Genomic DNA, 22,575 nt, shown 5'->3' with positions numbered 1-22,575 from the left:
TAGCAGACATTGTAAAAACAGCTGAATTAAGTTAATAATTACTAGACAGCAGCATTTCATTATTTAGATATGTCGTCTGTGGCGGAGAACGCTCTGAAAGTACTTAGAACTTTCTTACCCACATAAAAACAGCGCATTAAACATTTATTGTGTCTAATAAAAAGGTTATGAATTCACGTTACCTTCTAATTTAAAAGTAATAATGGCTTCTTACTATTTGTTTTATTTATTTTTTGTGGATGTTAACTAAAGTGGGTCCGTTCATGTATTTAAAAAAATAACTACAATCTTAACTGATTACAGCAATTATTATCTTTCAATAAATCATTTTATTCACTTCAAAGTTCTTTACAGGCCAACTCTGTTATCACTGACGATGACAGTTCTTTATCTTCTCTTGTTAGGACCCCAGGTCATAGGGGGTAGCCCGGTCGACAGATTGTAACTCTTGAAGTGTACCCAATTGAGATTTACGTTTTTTTTCGGCACGTTAGAATAGAATAGATTAGATTAGGGTGGCCTCAAGGCCTACGCCATTGTGACCCCTTTGTATTTGGATCCAGATCAAAACAACAGGATTCTGTGCAACGGAGTTTATTCAACCAAAAAGTTCTCAACTCAGAACTCACAACTCGCAACTCGTAACTCGTTTCTATAAACAATAAATATTTTGGTACTTATATGAATAATATATGCTATCAAATTAACAATAAATATGACATTTACCACATTTGTCTGCTTCTCCAGATCCAAAACCCAAAACCAAATACCAACTTAACTACAAACTGAATTCTAATAAAGTTCTTAACACATAAATCATATGATAGTTGTTCTAAAATAAAACCCATATGTTCAATACTTATTCAAAAATAGCAACCCATGTGTTGCGCACTAACACCCTTTGGATCTATTGTGGCTCCCCTCACTCTAAAGCTCACTCTCCAGACCTGCCCTTTTAATCAGACTCTTAATGCTGGAGAGCGACTCCTGGGTAAAAGCTCAAAGGCCTTGGTTTTTCCTCCTCGAGAATTAACATCCTTAGCCTGGACAAGCCCCTCACACTGACACGACACGTGCAGTGCCCGTTTCCAGCTCTTCTTCCTGACAGAACCTACAAAGGCTCTGTCATCTGCCAGGCCCATGCGTTGCATGTGTTTTCTGAGCCTGCAGTGGCCCAGTTAATAGGCCTACAATTATCCTGGATAGCCGCACTGCCTTGACGGATTAATACTGCAGTCAGCCTCGGCGAATAGCCCCTAATGAACTCCTTCGCCTGTCTCTGTTGAGCCACCACTCCTGAGACCTAATCTGACCTAAGTGTCCCACAGAGCCTTCCCGGAACAATAAATCTGCCACCTCGTTTCCTTTATGTCCTGAATGACCAGGTACCCAAACCAGAAAGACCTTTTTTGTTCACTAATTTCCCTTCAGGGCACCCATACAGTCCCATTACCAGCCTTGAATTGACATAGTAGGAACTAATAGCTCGTAGAGCCGCCTGGCTGTCCGAGAAAATCACGACCTTAGAATTAGCTATTCCTCGTCCAACAATCTCGGTAGCACAGAACCTAATTGCAGCTAGCTCAGCCTGAAAAACTGTAGCTAGTTTTCCTAGGCTAATCGAAAAGCTACATTTCGGCTTCGCCCCGTCCACTCCCGCTCCCACACCCTCCTCCGTCTTGGAACCATCTGTATACCACATCGAAACTCCCAGAACTGGGAGGGTCCACGTCTCCAAGCCTTCCGGTCTCCAATACATACTTTGAAAGGCTTGTCGGCACGTTAGAAGCTAAAATAGCTGCTTATACCTGGGTTTGTTATTCGTATTTTTGGTAAGAAAAACACTTCGTAATCCGAAATCCTTCTAGGTATCTACAGCTAACCCTTTAAAAAATTATAATAAACGAACAGCAAGTGATCTAGGATGAAAATCCAGTTCTAGGGCTTGAACCACCCAAGAATCGCAGCTGTCAAAAGAAATCGAGCAACAAACTTCAGAGAAAACAGCCGAAGATCCTCTTCCATCAACCTACTCCGTTCTAGTCTCAAAACTAACCAATTTGAACCCCAAACAATCCGTCATAAGATTGATGGGTGTTTGCAATTCCATCTCTTAACATCTAAAGAAAGGTTCAAGTCTCCTTAATCCACAATGTCCAAAGAGGGCACCAACTAGCTTCTACGAGAGAAAGAAAGACCAGATTGCCATTCAGTAATGACCCCGCTCGGGCCCACAATAAACAATTTGAACTGTCGACTATCCACAATTTGATGGACAGTTTTTATCTGCAATTTAAATAATTATAATAATTAAATTGTTAAGATTTCTTTATTTACATGGCCCTGGCACAGTTTATATCATGAGACTTCTCTAACCAATCATTTTTCCAAATATTTTCGAGGATGAAAAAAATTATCTGTCTAGATTCTCGCAATAAAAAAATAATTTAAGCGTTTGTTTGGTTTTTAGCAAAGTGAGCGAAAGGGTCACATTGATTTGCTGTCCCATATTTTTGTTTGACGGAATTTAGCCAGCGGCCACGAAAGGCTGTCCCAGTTAGAATATAAATGAATCCTCTTTTATTTCTATAAATAGAACTTAAAGTGAATTAAACCTCACTTCATCCTTTTTACAATTTTATTCTTTTCTTTTTAAGAATATCATAATTGATTTTCAGTTGAAATTCTAGAAGATATATATTTTTAATCATAATTTCAACTTGATCATAATGCCCTCCTTTTTATACAAATTTACTCTAATCCTCTATTTTTTGTCAACAACATCCACAACCACCAATCCTAAAACACAGTTTTGATGATGAAGTTGATTTCTATAACTCAACAAATTTAGAATACCCTGAAGAAGGTAATAACTCTGCCGAAACGTCGGTATAAAAAAAGAAATTTATCTGCAAACATTTTATTGACCAATCTTCAATATTGCTAAAGATAATATCTCCAAAGGTTGAAGTTTTAAAAACAAAGTAGACAGATGCATATTGAAGTAGACCTAAGCAGAGAAGAAAGGCCTGGATTGTTCTGGGAGTTTGCTGACCGGGGTCTATAGCGGCCCACCACTGTGTAAACAAAAGGCCAGGCTTTACCTAAGCCGGAGAAGAAAGGGGCTAGATTGTTCTAGGAGTTTAGTGACCGTAGCTTATAACAGTCCACCACTGTGTAAAAGCCAGCAAAGGGAGTGGCCCCAGTTGGGGTGGTGGCAGTATGTGTTTTCCCAGCCAGTGAGTGGCTGGCGGGAGTGAGGTAGACGGAGTTGGAGTGGGGGGAGTCGCAGTTGGCGTTGCAGTCAGACAGAGTTCCAGGGAGTCTCGGTTGAAGAGAGTCAGAGCTGAGTCGGAGTTCGGCAGAGTTAGCCAGTTGGGCAGTTAGTCAGTTAGAGTTTCGCTAGTGCAGTTCAGTCTAGCACAATTCGGTGCAGTGCGGAGTTTTGTGGTGTTACGTAGTGAGTAAGCAACAGTAAACTGACTGCTGTAAATGGTAACTGTAATGAATAGCGTTAGTTGCTAGTAAATGATAATGTTAGTAATGTTAACATGTTAATAAATCAGGTTACTACTTATAAGTTTTTGCGAGTTTTATTATTTATCATACCCACATATTATTAAATGAACTAGTTGCAGTCACTAGTTGTAAGTAAAGTTTTTAGTAAAAGGACAAAAACTTTACAATATTTTTAAAATAGGCAATTATTATTAAAGCACTTTACTAATTATTTTTTTAATCAAAACTTCTTTATAAGTACTCAATTAAAGGGACTTTATTAAATAATTATTAAGACCTCAACTATTACAAGTAGTTATTTATTTGTTATTAACTGTGCGTAGATTGTGCTCTCGTATTCTTCTGTTGCATAAAATTTCTAATTTAAATAAAATTGGCTAATATTTTCGTTGATCAAAAGTAATATAAAGTAGAAAATGAAAAATAGCAATCGGCCATTTTATTGCGAGCCAAAGAGGGCGTGGTGTGGACATACATGGGGAAGTAGGCGTGGTTAAATAAACAGTTCTAGCTTCTGATTGGCTCTTCAAACCAACCTACTTTTCACTCTTCCGTTCTTCCACTGTGATTCGCCAATTCTTTATACTTAATTATTTCTATGAAAAATAGAAGTTTAATTTTTTTGACTAATCTTTCCTCCGTAGGTATTTAATGAAGAATCAAATTTTGCAATAAAAAAATTTTCTCAATAAAAACATAAAAAATAAAAGATTTTTCTTGTTTAACGTCTTGTTTTCTCCGCTAATGGTAAACAGAAAATTTGGAATAAAGGTTATTTTCTTGAGAAGTAGGTAAAAGAAAATTGTGGGTCACGTTTCATGTTCACTAACTGTTCTTTTTTGTGCACTTATTGAACTGTTATTTAACAAATCTTTTAAGATTTACTGAATTAGAATCAAGTTAAATGGTGGTCAACTCATTACTGAACAAATATTTTGCAGATAAAAGTGGCTAGCAAAATGATCTGTTGTTGAGTGATTCTCCCAGTTCGGTTATGGTCAATTTGCCATTATCTGTTTAACTACAGATATTTCTTAAAGATGTAATTATTTAATCTTAAATAAATTTAAGAAAATAACTATTTCAATGCAATATTTCCCATTAAGCAGCATACCAGAAGTAGTAAAGATCATTTCTGTCTGAAAATCTGCTAGATTTAGGGATGTAAGTTGGTCACCATTTCTTATTCGCCGTCTTTGCTATTTATATTTATCCTAATACTACAATCCTTGTGAACCGATGAACAGGCTGGTACTTAGAGAGACAGGAGAGGTTTTTTTTTTAAAAAAAAAAAACTTGTCAGCAACACAGGCAAGCGTGTGACGTAGACAGATTACTCTTCCCTTATTGGTACATCCTACTCTGCCCCAGTGTAAAAAGATACGATGTAATATATTGGAAGATGTAGGACACCATTTTCCCAAAAAGATTTATAATATATGTGTATATCATGAAAAGGTGAGCCAATTGAAAATTAAATTGCCCATATCATAACTTCTAGGGAATTTCGAAAAAATAGAGAACACGTATTTAATCAATTTTAGTCTAGTTTATTTTCTGTGATGACCCATTTTTTCAAACCCCAATATCCCGAGATACAGCATCCAACTTTTTGTTTTCAAATGGAACGTTATATTTTTGTTTGCATATTTTTATAGTATCTGAGCTCCTAAAAAAAACAAATAAATTTTTCTTTAAATTGGTTAGGTTTTTCAAAAGTTATGGTAATTTAAAAAATGAAAAACAAATTTCAGTTTATTGTCAAAATTACTTTATTTTTTTTAAGAAGCTGTTTAAACTGGGCAACATCTACGGATAGGCAAGCCAAAACTCTGGACTCCCACGCTCTGTTTGTAGCAGCACTTATGGTGGCGAAGTCCAAGATCTAGGCAGGCTAGAGTTATTCGACGTTCAGGTTATTTTTTTCTACAAACGTTTGGTGTGGAGTTTTAGGAAATCAACTAATCGGCCCATACTTCTTACAGAGAGAACTTAACTTTTTTTAAGAGACATTTTGCCAGTTCTGCTTGAAGATGTTCCTCTACAACGTCGGCTAGATAGGTATTTTCAACAAGAAGGTTGCCCAAGAGTTGTTCGACGTTACCTGGACAGAAATTGCGATGAAAAGTGCTTAGGAACTCATTGTCCGATCCAATGGCCACCTCGAGCTATGGACTTAACCCCAATGGACTATTTTTTGTGGGGATAACTAAAAAATAAAGTGTACAGTAACCTTAATCCCTTGGGTTCAGTCGAAAATCTGGAACGTCGAATAACTCTAGCCTGCCTAGATCTTGACTTTGCCACCATAAGTGCTGCTACACCCAGCGTGGGAGTCCAGAGTTTTAGCTTATCTATCCGTTGATTGTGCCCAGTTTGAACAGATTCTTTAAGAAAAATAACGTAATTTTGACATTAAACTGAAATTTGTTTTTCATATTTTAAATTACCATAACTTTTGAAAAACCTAACCGATTTCAAAAAAAGTTTTTTTGTTTTTTTTAGGAGCTAAAATTCTATAAAAATATGCAACAAAAATATAACGTTCCATTTGAAAAAACAAAAGTTGGATGCTGTATCTCGAGATACAGGGGTTCAAAAAAATGGGTCAATCACTGAAAATAAACTAGACTAAAAATGATTAAAAACGTGTTTTTTATTTTTTCGAAATTTTCCGCCGTTAAAAAAAAAGTGGGTGGAGCATATAACTCTGGTCACCCTGTACCTATATATTTTAATTGTCATTAGGATAACCCATGAAGATGATTTAGTCTCTAGGTCGAACGTTCTTTGGCCTTTGTCTAACATTCTTCCACTTTAAAATAAGATAATTTATCGAAATCTCGATAGACTTTTTTCTACTTCAACAATTTAGATCAGTAGATGACCTGTCGAGAGATCTAGAGGGCGGTGTGAGGGTTGGTAAAACTAAAATTAACATTTTGTTGTATGCAGATGACGTCGTACTCATTTCTGAGAATCCTGGAAATTAATATCACCGAGGCTTATTGCCAAAGATGGGGCCTCTCTTTAAACGCAAACAAATCTAAGATAGTTGTTTTTAGAAAAGGTGGCCGACTAGCTGCTAGAGAACGTTGGTTCTATCAAGGCCAGAAAATTGAGGTTATTAATCAATATAGATATTTAGGGATCCTCTTAAAGTCCAGTCACATCTTAAACAGTCATTTTAGTGAAAAAATCTCAGCGGCTAAGATTGGAATAGACAAAGTCTGGTCGTCCTTTATCTGTCAGAATGAGGTCCCCCTTAGTATGAAATATCAGCTATTTAATTCGGTCTCGAGAACCATAGTTTGCTACGGAGCTCAGATTTGGGGTTTTCAGAATTTTGACCATCTCGATAAATTTCAAAGATATTTTCTTAAGAAGCTCTTTTCTCTACCTTCTTACACCCCTTCTTTTATGCTTCATATAGAAACTGCAATAGATCCTCTCTTCCTGCACACCTTGAGATTACATTTTAATTACTGTAATAAAATTTTATCTCTTCCGGAGTTTCGTCTCCCACGTATTGTAGCTGTAGAACCTATCAGCAAAAATGTGGGTTTCTTTATACGAGGGTCGTTTGAAACGTCCGTGCAAAGTCAGAGAGATAGCACCACTGGCGCGTATCGAGGTTATGTTTAGTTAGTAGCATCTCTTGGAAGAACACACACCAAGTTTCAGCCAGATCGGTCTATTTCCTTGTGTTTCCTTGTGGAAGTCGAGTGATTTTCAAAAAATGGACGAAAAAGAATTTCGTGTATTGATTAAACACTACTTTATGAAAGGCAAAACGCCTCAGGAGACTAAAGAGAAGCTTGATAAACATTATGGTGACTCTGCACAAAGTTTATAAGTGGTTTCAAAATTTTCGGAGTGGCCATATGGGCACAAGTGACGCTGAACGTTCTGGACGCCCTGTTGAGGTTACTACTCCAGAAATCATTAATAAAATCCATGATATGGTGATGGATGACAGAAGAGTGAAGGTGCGTGAGATTGCTAGTGCTGTGGGCATCTCGAATGAACGGGTACATAATATTTTGCATCAACATTTGGACATGACAAAGCTATCCGCAAGATGGGTGCCGCGATTGCTCACGCTTGACCAAAAACGAAATCGTGTGAAGTGTTGCAAGGACGGTTTGCAGCTGTTCCAGAAGAATCCGCAGGACTTCAAGCGTCGTTTCGTCACTTTGGATGAAACAAGGATACATGACTACCCTCCTGAGACCAAAGAACAATCTAAACAATGGGTTATCAAGGGGGAATCTGCGCCAAAAAAGGCGAAGAACGTTCCTTCGGCCGGAAAGATTATGGCGACTGTCTTTTGGGATTCGCAAGGAATAATCCTCATCGACTATCTGGAAAAGGGTAAAACTATTACAGGTGAATATTATTCATCGTTATTGGACCGTTTGAAAACCGAGCTGCAAGAAAAACGCCCACGATTGGCCCACAAAAAAGTCCTTTTCCATCACGACAACGCACCAGCTCACACCTCAGCAGTTGTGGTCGCAAAATTAATGGAAATAGGGTTCCAACTCGTTTCACATCCCCCCTATTCTACAGACTTGGCTCCCTCGGACTACTATTTGTTCCCCAATATGAAGAAATGGCTGGCGGGAAAAAGATTTTATTCAAACGAGGAGGTGATTGCAGAAAGGAATGGCTATTTTTCAGACTTGGACAAATCCTATTATTCGGAAGGGATCAACAAACTAGAGCAGCGTTGGACGAAGTGTATAAGCCTAAAAGGAGACTATGTTGAAAAATAAAAAAGGTTTACCCCAAAAAATTAAGTAGTTTTTATTTTTGCACGGACTTTTCAAACGACCCTCGTACAATGGGCAGCACTGGCTCAGAAGTATTCGCCCGAGGTAAATTTCTCATTGAGTAATTTTGATAACTGGCGAAAATATCAATCAGATATCCTCATAAAAATTAAAGACAGTTTTCGAGAGGAGTCACTTAGGCGGGCCAGAGTTACAGAACGCTTTCTTTTGTACAGAACACTGGTGGACGTTAGTTCTCAATTTGGACTGTTCTTCGGTGAAAAAGCAAAAAGCAAGTTGCTGTTGAGTGATATGCGTTGGCTTTTTAAACTCAGAGGGGAATTATTACCCTTGAGTTGTGTTCCTTGGATTGTAAAAGCGGACTCTCAGAAGCTGTGCCCTCTTTGCTCCCAAAGTGCCCAAGAAGACCATTTTCACTTCTTGATTGATTGTCCGTTATTAAGGGAGCTTCGATCTCAGTGTTTAGGGAAATCTGGTGTTACAGGTCATCACATAGTTAATCTTCTTTCTTCTCCGGATTGTAGATCCGTCATTACGTTTGCTAAACTAGCCTGGAACTACAGATTAAAGCGTCTCAATTATTAATTTTCTTTAGTATATATATTTAGTTTATTTTCTTTGTCAGAGAAGAATTGAAAATCTTTTGGTATAACTTACTTTTTATTTTTACCCTCTAAGTATCTTTTATTTTTTAATTTTATAATTGCATATTATCTCTTTTTTTTCCTCTCTTTTCGTTCTCATTAGTGTATTAATATAACATTCTTAAAATATCTTAGTAATTCATTTATCTGAATGTATTTTTCATTTATTTTCTATAAGCAACTACTCCAGCAGACGGCATGGCCATGCTGTATACCTTGTGCACTTGTCACTTTTGTATAATTGTATTTATTTAAATAAAGGTTATAATAATAATAATTTAGATCAGTCTACACTCCAATAAAGGAAGAAATTATGGTTTATTAGTTAGAAATAGGGTCTGCTTCAAAATACTCGACCTAGGAAATATTTGCAACTGTTGAATAGGACATTTCATGCGACTAAATTGTGTATAATCACTAATATTTGCGCAGCTGTTGTATGTACAATATGAGGAAACATTAGGCAATATCCCAGAGTTCGTTTGGGCTGGCTTGTCCGTCCTTATTTACATTTATTTACATACATAGTGTATAAATAGCTTTGAACAGATGGTTGGGTCGTTTTGTTCTGGTTTTAGTAAGAACCCTTTTATCCACTTGGTAGGGGGTGTTTCCCCTCACTTCTTTCCCTTTCATCCGTCGGGGTCTTCATCTATCCCACCTAGAAGTCCTCTTCTCTCTCAGTCTTCTGTTTTAGAGCAAAGTTTGTTGCAGAAGAAAACAGATTTCTCCTGACCATTCGTCTATAGTCTCATCCCATCATATTCTTTTCCTTTAACGAACTTCCTTTCAAAGCACGTTCTATTTCTTTATTTCTTCATCTCCATTCTTTTCAAGAAAATCTCTTCCCTAAGTTAGGAGTGCAGACAGAATACTCTTCTTTCACTACACAAACATTCTTTTGTCACCATTGGGCATGCTGCCTTAATTTCTTCTTTTACTTTTTCTTAGGTTTTTTTTTTTATTTCCCTAAATTTGATTGTCTTGCTTCTTTCTTTCTACATTGATTTGCTGAAACATTGAAGTCAAAACCAATCCAAACGCTTAAGAAAAAAATGGTGAATTTATATTCTGTTCAAACCAGTTTTTTAGTAAACTTTTGTTACACTTTCTTATGGTTTTAAAGAACGGTTCGTGTTCTTCAAGAAAATTCTTAAAAAAAAAGAGAGTAAAATAAAACTTTTTAAAAGAGGCCTGAATTGACGTAAAAAAACATGGCGAATTAATAGATAATGTTCTTCATTCCATTTAATTAATTGCATTTACTTAATTACTGCAATATTAATCCGGAAGATATTGTACGAGGTCTGTAAATTAAGTAATGAGACTGTTTTTTTTTTTAAAAAAATTATTCTAAAAGAGTTACAATTCTATATTGTCACCTTCAAAATAACTTCCTTCTGAAGCCACACAGCGCTGGAGACGTTTTTTACACTCCTCATAGCAGTGCTCGAACTCCGATACTGGAATAGCCTTCAGCTGGTCGGTTAAAGCCGTTTGAATGTTTTCGACTGCCCAAATGAGTTCCCTTGAGGTTTGATCCCATTTTCTGGAACGTGTCATTACTGGTGACTAGCCTTGGGCGCTTGAGTATCCAGAAACCAAGCGCCAGAGCATGGAGTGTGGCACACTTCAATCTCTCCAAGGCCCAAATAAAGATGGCGAAGTCGAAGATCAAATGCACGCTGATTTGTTTTTTCGATATCCACGGAATCGTCCAAAAAAAAAGAGTTTCTACCTAAAGGTCAAACGGTCAATCAACACTTTTACCGAGAGATTCTTGAAAAACTTCGAAAAAAGGGTCATTCGTGTGAGACCAAACATCAAGAACAAGTGGGGTGTTGCATCACGATAATACTCCCTTGTCACACAGCAATTTCAATTAAACGAGTTTTTGGCCAGTAAAAACATTCCTGTGGCTCCTCAGCCTCCTTATTCGCCTGACTTGAGTTCTTGTGACTTTTTTTCTCTCCCCGAAGTTGAAAAATCACCTGAAGGAAACTCATTTTGGGACAGTCGAAAACGTTCAAACGGCTGTAACCGACCAGCTGAAGGTTATTCCAGTATCGGAGTTCGAGCACTGCTATGAGGAGTGGAAGAAACGTCTCCAGCGCTGTGTGGCTTCAGAAGGAAGTTATTTTGAAGGTGACAATATAGAATTGTAATTCTTTTTGAATAAAAAAAATTTAAAAAAATCAATCTTATTACTTAATTTACAGACCTCGTACTTCGATTTTGGAAAATTCCTTTTAATGTCCCTTGAGTTAGAAAAAATTGGTTTTTAGAAAATGCTGTCTGTGATGCTTGTATATCGCTCTTTTAATAAAAATGAAAAATTCCATTAAGTTTTGTATTGATAATTTTTGCTTAGATGAAAAAAGGGTAAAATAACAGTACTCGACTTTTTTGCCAGTTAAGTTTACATGCTTCTTAACCAAAACAAAGAAGTTAATTGAATTTTCTTGAGCTGTTACACGATAAATGGAAGCAAAAGCCTGAACAGCAAAGACAAAGGTACGAATTTGGTATTTTCATTACAAACTCTTCAATTTTAGGAATGATATTCGACATTCAATTATTATTACAAAGTTCTCTACATTTCATGAAGTCAATGAATATTGTAACGAAGTTGACCTGGGCATAGAAGAAAGGCCTAGATTGTTCTAGGGGTTAAGCTCCCAAAGTCGGTATCAGGCCACCACTGTGTAGACAAAAGGGCGGTATCTACCTGTGGTAGAGAAAAAAGGCCTAGATTGTTCTAGGGGTTAAGCGACCAAAGTCGGTATCAGGCCACCATTGTGTAGGCAAAAGGGCCGGTCTCTATCTGAACTAGAAAGGAAAGGGCTAGATTGTTCAAGGAGTTAGTGACCTGTGTAAAAGCCAGCTAAGAGAAAGGCCTCAGTTGGGGTGGTGGCATATGTGTTTTCCCAGCCAGTGATTGACAGGTACTAGCGAGACAGTGAGTAGGAGGAGGGCGGCCCCAGCTGAGGTGGTGGCAGTATGTTTTCTCCAGCCAATGAACGTCAGGAGGGCGTGGAAACTTATGCTCAGAGAGTTGGAGGAGGGCAGTCCCAGTTGGAGGGAGGCACGCAATTAAAAGGAGGCAGACACAGCTGGAGAAGTTAGTTTTAATCAGTTTTTAATCGAGTTCTAAGAGTTTTACAGTTGTTAATCAGTTTTAATCAGTCAAGTTTATGAGTTAGTTTTGAGAGAGTCAGTGTTGCGGAGTGCTTCAAAGTGGTAGCTAGTCAGGCGGTTAGTCAGTTAGTGAGTAGAGCTTTGTTTGTGTAGCAGAGACTAGTGCAATTCGGTGCAGTGCGGACCAGTGGTCAGTCGGGGAACAGTTTTGTGGCGTTACGTAGTGAGTAAGTAACAGAAAACTGTTGTGACTGTTGTAAATGGTAACTGTAATGAATAGCGTTAGTTGCTAGTAAATGTTAATGTTAGTTAATGTTAATGTGTGAATAAATCAGGTTATTACTTACAACTTTAGCGAGTTTTATTATTTTATCAAACCCACATATTATTTAATAACTAGTGGCAGGCATTAGTTGTGTAAGTAAAGTTTTTAGAAAAACTTTACAATATTAAAGCGACCCCGTTTGGCGTATTGTAAGAAGCAATTCAGGCCACTTTTTGATACATATTCTAGCAAGTTTTATGTTTCTTGCAAGCTCCCCCTAAAAAAAATATATGTTTAATGTCCAATTTAAAATGCTAAAAAACTGCATCTCACATAAATATGCGGAGAGGAGAAGTTACCCAGAAGCGGTATGCTGATCTGATTGCTCTCATCATTGGAAGATAGGATAGCATGATGCAGATAGGATTAAACCGCTTGGGATAATTATCTGAGCATAGTACGCGTTGTGGGTGATTACAATATGTTGTCCAGCGATCTCTACAATTGTTGGTAGCGTCTGCTTAGTTCATCCATTTCAGCGGAATGTGTGGTTTTCGAACCAATTTCTTGTCAACGAACAATGCAAGGCGGCGAGTGATGTATTAGTTGGTTATAATTTGGAAAAACCCATTTTTCAAACCTTTTCTTCTGAGGAAGAGAAATGGGACATATATAAAGTTTACGAAATGCCACTTATTACAGTTTCTGGGTAGGTTGGGAATATCCGCTCTTAGGAGAGGGTGTTGTACCGAGATGAAATGTTGGCTGGACAATTTAGCATTTCAAATATTGGAAAGATATCTCCAGTGTGGAACCGGATTCTATAATCAATCTTACTGTTGAGGACTCAGAATCAAAAAATATGGACGAAATCAAAACTTTCTTTTTACTTGGTATCTAAATTACTTTAGTAAAAGGCAAGATCAATGTAACATTATTGTAAACAGTGTAAAAGATAAAACCAAATACCGAGCCCCATTTATTTGAGTAAAATGTCCGTCTTTAAAGATTATAATATTGGAAATATTTTTGAATTCAAGAGCAACTATTTGGAATGTAATAAGCGACGTCAAGGATTGCTTAAGACTTTAGTAGTTAAGTATTAGAAAGCCGGTTTGTTGAGAAGTTGAATTTTAAGTTGGTAGTGGAAGTCAAAAGGCGCAAAGTAGGCTGTTTGGAGTAGAAGGATGAGTTTAAGGAACTTCGCACAGAAATCGCTCTTAAGATGGGTATCATTGTAGACCAGAGGAAGAGATCTGTTTCATTTCAACTTTCTTCTCCTTGGTTGTTTAAAAAGGGTTTAATGTACACGTGTCCGATTCAACGTTTTACAAAGAATATGTTAGTTAGTTTCTGGGGACCTGATTAGAAAAACTAACTATATAGAGTGTTAATATGTGTGCTAAATCTTATTTCAAAATTAAAAAAATGTCTTAAATTGTTTTTCGAAGATCTATTTGGCGTTGATCGATTTCGATGTTTTTTGTGAAATCACTTCATTTTAATATCTTATAGTTCTGAACGAGAAAATAAACTCTTTTGTTGAAGTGTGATAGACTGAACAAAACACCGGCTCACCGTAATTTAGGGTGAATTGTCTGAGAAAATTGTTCCTTTAAATAGAAAGATATTATAGGATATTTTACGTCTTTTAGGGCACTGTACTGTTCATTATTGATCTAACGTTGGGGTGCAAAAGCAATAGAGGTAAAAACAGGAATGGAGACGTGTACTTATTTAAGCCAATTGTATAAATTGACTCTCTAAAAATTACGGAGAACATTTTGACAAGCGGTAAGTGGCTTGTGGTTAGTTTCTAAAGGAATTGTATTGAGAGAAACAAAGAGGTATGTTATAACAAAGAATATAAAATAAAGGATAGCTTATAAGCAAGTATTAGAAGAAGTAGTAGAGATCGAGGATCACCTTTATCCTGTTTCTTAAAGCGATTGGGGTGTTTTTGGTCTTTTTTTTTTTTTTAACAACCGCTCGTCAAAGCCATATTCGCAGCTTTCTCCATATTAACCAAGATCCCCTTTTGTATTACATGACATCATTTCATATGGCGACATCATTTTAATATACTAAAACATTTCACTTAGCTCCATTGATGTTATTTAATTAGATTTTCATCTCGGCTCTTGCAACACGCAATACCTTACACAATTATTATACAACTTATTGTCTCTGTCAAACGTATTTTTCAAACCATTAAACTGCATTCTTGACTACTTTACAGATTGCGTCATAAATAAATTAAATTTATGCAGTAATGTCTCAATTAAATTGACTAAGACAGCGTTTCCCAACCTTTTTTTTGGCTCGCGTACCACTTGGTAGTAAATCATGCTAAATTGTACCACTTCGTAAAAATGATTGTATTTCGTGAAATTTGTTATTCAGTGTGTGTTATTTTATTATTATTATCTTTATTTGTATAGAGTTACAATGTATCAGCAACAAAGGAGTTCCAAGTTCATGTTCACTTTATAAACTTTGTAAAGTGTAAGATCTTAGTTTTAACAATTTTTTTAAACAATTAAACATTATTTTCTCTTCAAAATTATTAATTAATTTACAAAGTTCTTCTTTAAAATTATTATATTTGTGCCCAAATCTTCTAAATTAATTTCTTTTAAGCATTCAACTACCTGTAAGTACCAATTCAATTTAATGTTGCTTAGATAGAGCTTACTCATTACAATCAGTCTCTTTTAGCAGATCTTTACATAGTTATCAATTATCATTTGTGTTTGCGGATTTTGGAAAAATACTCCATGAAAGACAATTTAAATCCTGTTAAATTTGCTATTATATTTTCTCGGATATCTTGAGACAGACCAATCTTATTACTCAATATATAAACAACTTTACTGCATAATACTATTAATTAAAATAATTTTTATGAATTAAAGGAAAAACCGTTTCTACGATAGTTTTATTATTAAATTTTTTATGTCCGCCATTATTGATTATTTTTCGCGTACCACCAACCAGTAACTCGCGTACCACCAGTGGTACGCGTACGACAGGTTTGGAAACGCTGGACTAAGAAATAGTTTTCTTCTTGTAGATATAACAGCTGCAGCGAAGGTTGAACTGCTGTTATCTAGTAACCCTGCGTCACGATAATTGGCACGAAAATTAAGGATAAAAGAGTTTTATTCTAAGGATAACTTTAGAACGAAATAAATTTTAAATCGTCAATGTCTCATAATCAAAATCAATTATTTTCTACCCCTTTTTTTAATTAAGGCGAAATTACCTCGATTCGAATTAGTTAATTCGTTCAATTGATTTTTAAATTATTTAAAAAACAAAAATGCCTTTGAACCAATTATACTTCGGAGCTAGCAACTAAATGATAATTAGTCCTTTAATTATAAATTAATTAGTATTTTGCTAATTAATAATTACACTAAACGCAGAAGAAGGCACTTAGATTACAGGTGATTGGTTTTTTCCTTTTTTGGTATCAAACAGAAAAAGTAAATGCTTTTTCGTGACTCTATTTTTCCTTTTTTCAAAGAACTATCACCTCTTTGAGGTTTCCTTCGTCCTTTTATATAATTCTCTGTAACAGTCCTTTGTCTGAACTGTTCTTGTGGATTCATAGACTTTCATAGACAGCATCAACATCTTATTTCCTCACTTTCTTCCTTGGTCTACTTCTCTTCCTTCATTCTATTTTCTAGATTACTATTTTCATAATTTTTTTGGATCCTTTCTTCTGAAGTACGTACGTGCCATGGAAGTACCCACACCTGAATCTCTTCAAAAACATTTTCCTCCACTCCTTTACCCTCTACTATTCTATTCTCAACCATATCACACGTTTTTATTATTTTGCCTTCTCTTTTAAGCTATATGCTTAGATTCGAACGTAACTAGTACCGTGATTATTATTCCTTATTAAACTTAGCTCGGTGCCATTTGTGTCTAAAGCATTATTTTATTTTATTTTTTTTAATTAAGACATCGGGTAGCATTATTTTACAAAGCCCCTGGTCAGCTTTTTATTCTCCTGTTGTTTCCCATAACCATGATCTTCTCTATCCTGAATAACTAGCCAAAGATCACACGTCAAATCTAGGGCGCTTTCATTTCCTAGGTATGTATTTGTCGAAAGAAATTTCTAGTTATAAAATTAAAATTGATTCCTGCTAATTAAGATCCTCCTCAGATTAAACAACACTACTAAAAATAGTGAATGTATCTACCGACTTCGGTAAAAGTCGGCTGCTTACTAAACCGAGTACTTTGAATGTGATTCCTTGAGTCAGATTTATTTATCTAGTTACTAAATACACAAAGTTAAATAATGAATAAAATTGCAATAAACTTACCATCAATCAATTCGCTATACAGCCGCTTTCAATCATAATTCTAATTGGCTAATATTTGATTGATTGATTGCTAGTACATAATCCACTTTTAAATAAATATAAGTTGGGGGGAATAGATACGATTTTCAATTCCTTCATATTCAAGTTAAGAACTGAAATTTGTTAATCTAGAAATGAAAATATTTGTATGATGCAACTCTAGCGTGAGCACTAAGTCACATTAACAGAAACATCGGCAATCTGGAGAATGTAGGAGACAATTCCGTGTTTTTCCAAAGATTTTTACGTGATATTTAGTAGATTAGATCGACCTAAGAAGTACTATCTACAAGGTCTGTAAATTAAGTAATGAGACTGATTTTTTTATCAAAAAGAATTACAATTCTATATTGTCACCTTCAAAATAACTTCCTTCTGAAGCCACACAGCGCTGGAGACGTTTCTTCCACTCCTCATAGCAGTGCTCGAACTCCGATACTGGAATAGCCTTTAGCTGGTCGGTTACAGCCGTTTGAATGTTTTCGACTGTCCCAAAATGAGTTCTCTTGAGGTGAATTTCGCAACTTCGGGAAGAGAAAAAAGTCACAAGGACTTAAGCCAGGTGAATAAGGAGGCTGAGGAGCCACAGGAATGTTTTTACTGGCCAAAAACTCGTTTATTGAAATTGCTGTGTGACTAGGAGCATTATCGTGATGCAACACCCACTTGTTCTTGATGTTTGGTCTCACACGAATGACCCTTTTTCGAAGTTTTTCAAGAACCTCTCGGTAAAAGTGTTGATTGACCGTTTGACCTTGAGGTAGAAACTTTTTGTGGACGATTCCGTAGATATCGAAAAAACAAATCAGCATGCAATTAATCTTCGACTTCGCCATCCTTGCTTTTTTGTGCTTTGGAGAGGTTGAAGTGTGCCACTCCATGCTCTGGCGCTTGGTTTACCAAGACTTGTCACCAGTAATGACACGAAGTTGAAAAATCACCTCAAGGGAACTCATTTTAGGACCGTCGAAAACATTCAAACGGCTGTAACCGACCAGCTGAAGGCTAATTAAATAAAAGAATAAATTTTTTTTAAAAAAATCAGTCTCATTACTTAATTTACAAACCTCGTACCTCTGGCTGTAGTGCTAGGTCTCATTGACAGAAACAACGGCAATCTGGGAAATATAGAAGACCTGTGATGTACCATTTACCCTTGGAGGACTGTAGGTAATTCTGTGGCTTGGCCTCGCCTCGTTAAAAGCATGAACCTAGCATAAGCTCAGGAAAATCCTCGCTTAATTTTTCTTCTATTGAATGGGCAAGTTTATCTCGTATAGTGAAGTGTTGCTGCTGTTATCTAAAATAAATTTAGTAAACAAAAAGGAGATTGATTGGGAAACGAGAAGAAGAATAACTGCGGTAGATAACCTCAAAGTATTCTAAAAAAGAAGCGGATAGCCTGACGCCCATAGACAAGAGTTTATCAGGAGGCAATATTTAATAAATAACTATTCAATTTCAATTTGTAATATTTTTGAGACATGCATGAAGGATCAAAGATCTTAACGAATGTTTTGGTTCAGAAGAAGAAGGTCTGTCAAAAGAGAGAAATGATTTGTTTGTCGAATTCTTTTTTACATAATTTAAGAAAATTACGGTTCTGTACAAATTATTTTCTGGTTTAGTAAACATTAGTAAAATAGAAATGAACAGTTTACTGAAATAGCTGTTGAGAGGATTCGCAATGTGCAATGGAAGGGGGGAGGGTGATACTGAGAAGGACTGAAGAGGGTGGTAATTCTGTGGCTTGGCCAACGTTAAAAGCATGAGCCTAACAAAAAGGCTTAGCAGTGAATTTCAGTTGAAGGACTTAGGAAATGGTGGGACGCTAAAGAGCTTAGTTCAGGTAGACTGTGGGTGAAGAAGGAGGATTGTTGAGTCCTGTGTACGGTTAGTCAGTAGATGCAGGCTAACAGAGCGTGTCTATGAGAGGAAAAACCGAGAGATAGCTTGCTCTTAAACGGTAACTACAGGTTGGCTAGGAGAAATGTCGGACGAAATAATACATTGAAGTAAAACACGAAAAGCTTTAAAAACTTATGAATTCTAATATTATGAGACTGAACTTTCGGTTAGAGAAAGAACCGGATAGGAATCATTTATACCGGAAGATCATTTTTTATAAATGTGAATCTTGTTTTTTCTCTCTCTTCCGAAAATCAATCCGATTCATTATCTGAAATATGGTAATCGGAGGTAAGAATTATTACAGCAATAATTATAAAATTACATCTTAAAAACAAAGGAAATTCATTAATTCTGGGGAAAGTCCTCGAAAAACATCTACTACTCCGCCTCCAAATTGAAATAACCCCTTTAAATATCATTCCTGACCACCAGTTAGGTTTTCGGAGTTGCCACTCGACTGTTCTCCAGGCACTTCGAGTAGTAGATGTGATCGCTACTTCTCTTGAATTAAAGCAGTATTGCCCGGGTGTCTTCCTTGACATATCGCAGGCATTCGACCGGGTATGGGCACACGGGACTGCTTTATAAACTCAAACGCCTACTGTCTTCTACCTTTTACCTCATTCATAAGTCTTATCTCTCCGACCGTTTCTTCCAAGTTCTTCTTCTTCTCTTATCCTTCCAATACTCGCTGGAGTTCCTCAAGGAAGCATTCTAGCCCCCTTACTTTATATTCTCTATACTGCCGACTTACCAACTCACCCGACTACAATTACTTTCACATTCGCCGACGACACTGCAATTCTTTCTCCTCATCTAGATCCTGTAATAGCATGCCGTGCACTCCAATCACACCTATCTTCTCGAGCCTTGGCTGCAAAAGTGGAGAATCAAAGTGAATGAATTGAAATCTAAATACATAGTATTCACTCTAAACAAGAAAACTCTCCCTCCTCTCTCCTTCCGCAACACTTCTATACCAATTACTAACCAAGTACGATATCTCGGACTACATCTTGACAAACGACTAACTTGGAACCCCCACACGAGACTCAAACGAACTGACCTCAATCTGAGGTATAAAATGTTGAAAACGCTACTCGAAAGACGATCAAAACTGAACCTGACGAACAAACATACACTATATGCCGCTCTACTTGCCCCAATATGGACGTACGGAATACAGCTCTACGGAAGCGCCAAAAAATCGAACATCAACCGACTTCAAACCTAGCAATCCCTTCTACGTCTCCAATCACACAATACACTTTGATCTAAATATTCCTCTCGTCTCTGAAATAGCGCAATCTCGCTACACAAAACTCCACTCAAATCTAGAGTGTTTACGTTACAGATTTTCATAGTGTTTAACGACGGTGAAATATAACTAATTTAATTATTCTTTACAGGTATTTTATTGTTTTAATTATTTATGTATGTATGTATTAATGTTTTGTATTAATTTATTTTAAAATTATATTCTTTACAGAATAATAAAATCTGTTTTTGAAAACCGTCTTACATAAATTAAAAGAAAATTGATCTGATAATGGAAAAAAAAACAACATAATTACAGTGTTAGCAATAAATGAACACGCAAATACAAAAAAAAATATGAAAAATGAATACTTATACAAAAAAAAAATCACCTGCAAAGTAATAATATAATTAGTATTAATAAAAAGTAATTGGTAATATGATTAACGATAAATAAATATTAATTAATTATAATAATTATTATAATAAATTATAAGTTAACCTACAAGAATCTCAATCGATTACCTTGACAATAAGAAAATAAAACTGTTAAATAAAAAAAGCATTACTTTCAAATAAAATTAAAGTAATGTATGTCGAACAATTTAGAAGTTAAATTCCATCGACCATTTCACTCCTGAACCTCACCTTGGTTTAACCAAGCGCGGAATTTAATTTTAAAAACCCCCCCACAGTGTGCGGAATTAAGATCAGACAATGACGTTTATACACACGTTGAACGCAGGACAAAACAACCAAAAGTTTACAACAGTCATGCAAGCGACTTTTTCTGCAATCTCTGGGGGCTTACAGATTACAGAGCATTCTGTGCTCATTCAAAAAATCTTGCACCGCTTCACGTATGCATTGCTCTAGTTAACTAGTGACGCAAGAGCTCTTACAAGGAAGAAAAGAGCTTTGAATTCTGTGCAAAATGAAATCTTGCTCGTACTGAGATTTTGAACCTCTATCTAAGGTAAAAACGGGCATTGCACAAGGGTTGAGAACTTCTATTTGTGTGCCTAATTCCCCAATCTCTAATGCGGAGACCAAACATGTACCAACAACTTATCATTTGGCTGGCTCCCACCGCAGTTCTATTGGTAAGATAAAGGAAACATCCCACCAAATAATATTCTTATTGCATTTTATTAAAATTTCTAGTTTTTATAGTTAATGGCAATTTTATATTGTTCACAACGAGTATACACGTCGAACGCACCGTAATAGAGATTTGGTTTGATTTGTGTATACGCGTCAAACATGCAGGGACCCTTGGCCAGTCCCTGCCATTTAATAAGTCTATGAAGATTTCTCTCGTAAGAATCTCAACACCAAAAACAGAGATTCAAAATTCTTTTCGAACAGGACAAATTAGATAGCATAGATTAGATGTGGTGTAAGTTTTCCTATAACCAAAACCGTATCCATCATTCCTTGGTTATAGCAACCAACTGAATGACTCCTAAATAAAGCATTATTCCATTGCCAAATTTGGAAATGTGATTTTTTAAGCAAACTGCTTAATAGTAAACTGTCATTAGGTCAATGCACTGAAAACACTACATGATGTACCTCACAAATGACTCTTCTTAATTAAAAAAAAAAGAAGAAAAAAACAACTATTTATCTACCAGTTTAATGATTTACTGTTCAGAGATAACTTTAAATAAATTGAAGCACACTTATTAAAGGAGTTTCCGTATTTACCTTTTGCAAACAAACGATAAAACGTGCTACGGCTAAATCTGTGAACCTAAAATGAATGTCACTGAGATATCATCGCTACTTTTTTCAACTTTATTACTCTGGAACCGTCAACCCTCTTGCAATCACAAAAATTAAAAGTTCTAAAAATAATATTTTGTTTTTACGATGTTTTAGTCAATAACGTAATATTGAGAAGTTTATTTTTCCTAAAAATGCGGAGTAAAAACATGCAATTCTCACAATTCAAATTTATAAATTATTTTTAAGCACAGGTTTTTTTTTTTTAATTTTTACAAAAATGATTCTCGATTTAATAAAAATAATTTTGAAGAGAAATTGAAACATTTAACTAGCCATAGGCAAGATTCGAACCAGGGATTTCCCATTTACTTGAGTTTAAGTGCAACCTGATTGGTTATAACTAAGGAACGGATTTTTATGTATTTAAAAATGCCAAATATTTAATTAAAATATGCATTTATTTTCGTCAATTATGTGGAAAATATGTGATTTTCTTAAAATATTTTCTGGAATATTTAAGTAAAATGGACATTTTTTTAAATGAAAATCGTGAAATGGTGGAATGATTGCATTTTTCGAGAACCTCACAGTTCAAAAGGAATGGCTTTGAATCCACATCAGCATCACTGTCAAGTTTTCCAATAACTGCATTGGCAATATACCTGCCCTCAATGTCAGTGGTTTCATCAATTGACACCCAAATCGGTCCATCTTTGATATGTTCTCGAATTTTGGTTAGTGTATCTTTATAGATATCTTCCAGGTAGTTTTTCCTCAGAGCGCTCTCGTCAGGCATTTTTTTCCCAATATAGGTCCCTAAGAATTCTTTGAAATGAGGATTTTTAAGTTTGTGGAAAGGGATATCTGCTCTAACCAAAGCCCGACACAGATCTGTACTCAGAGTAGACTTACTTGATTGAGATGTAAGG

General features: G+C 35.9%; 1 protein-coding gene and 1 long non-coding RNA gene across 2 annotated transcripts in view; one reads left to right on the top strand and one right to left on the bottom strand.

The window, feature by feature from the left end:
• The window catches only part of LOC141447108 (opioid-binding protein/cell adhesion molecule-like), a 771,975-nt gene that overhangs the window by 532,869 nt on the left and 216,531 nt on the right, over positions 1-22,575 (top strand). The gene's annotated exons all lie outside the window — the stretch shown is intronic.
• On the bottom strand, positions 307-1,643 carry LOC141447107 (uncharacterized). The gene is made up of 2 exons (XR_012454146.1): positions 727-1,643; positions 307-652 (listed from the first exon to the last, which is right to left on the bottom strand). It is a non-coding gene; the product is annotated as an uncharacterized lncRNA (long non-coding RNA).

Source organism: Rhodnius prolixus, unplaced genomic scaffold, assembly GCF_049639745.1.
Source record: "Rhodnius prolixus isolate KJV_2025 unplaced genomic scaffold, Rpr scaffold_7, whole genome shotgun sequence".
Lineage (NCBI taxonomy): Eukaryota > Metazoa > Arthropoda > Insecta > Hemiptera > Reduviidae > Rhodnius > Rhodnius prolixus.
This window is presented reverse-complemented; position numbering and strand designations above follow the sequence as displayed.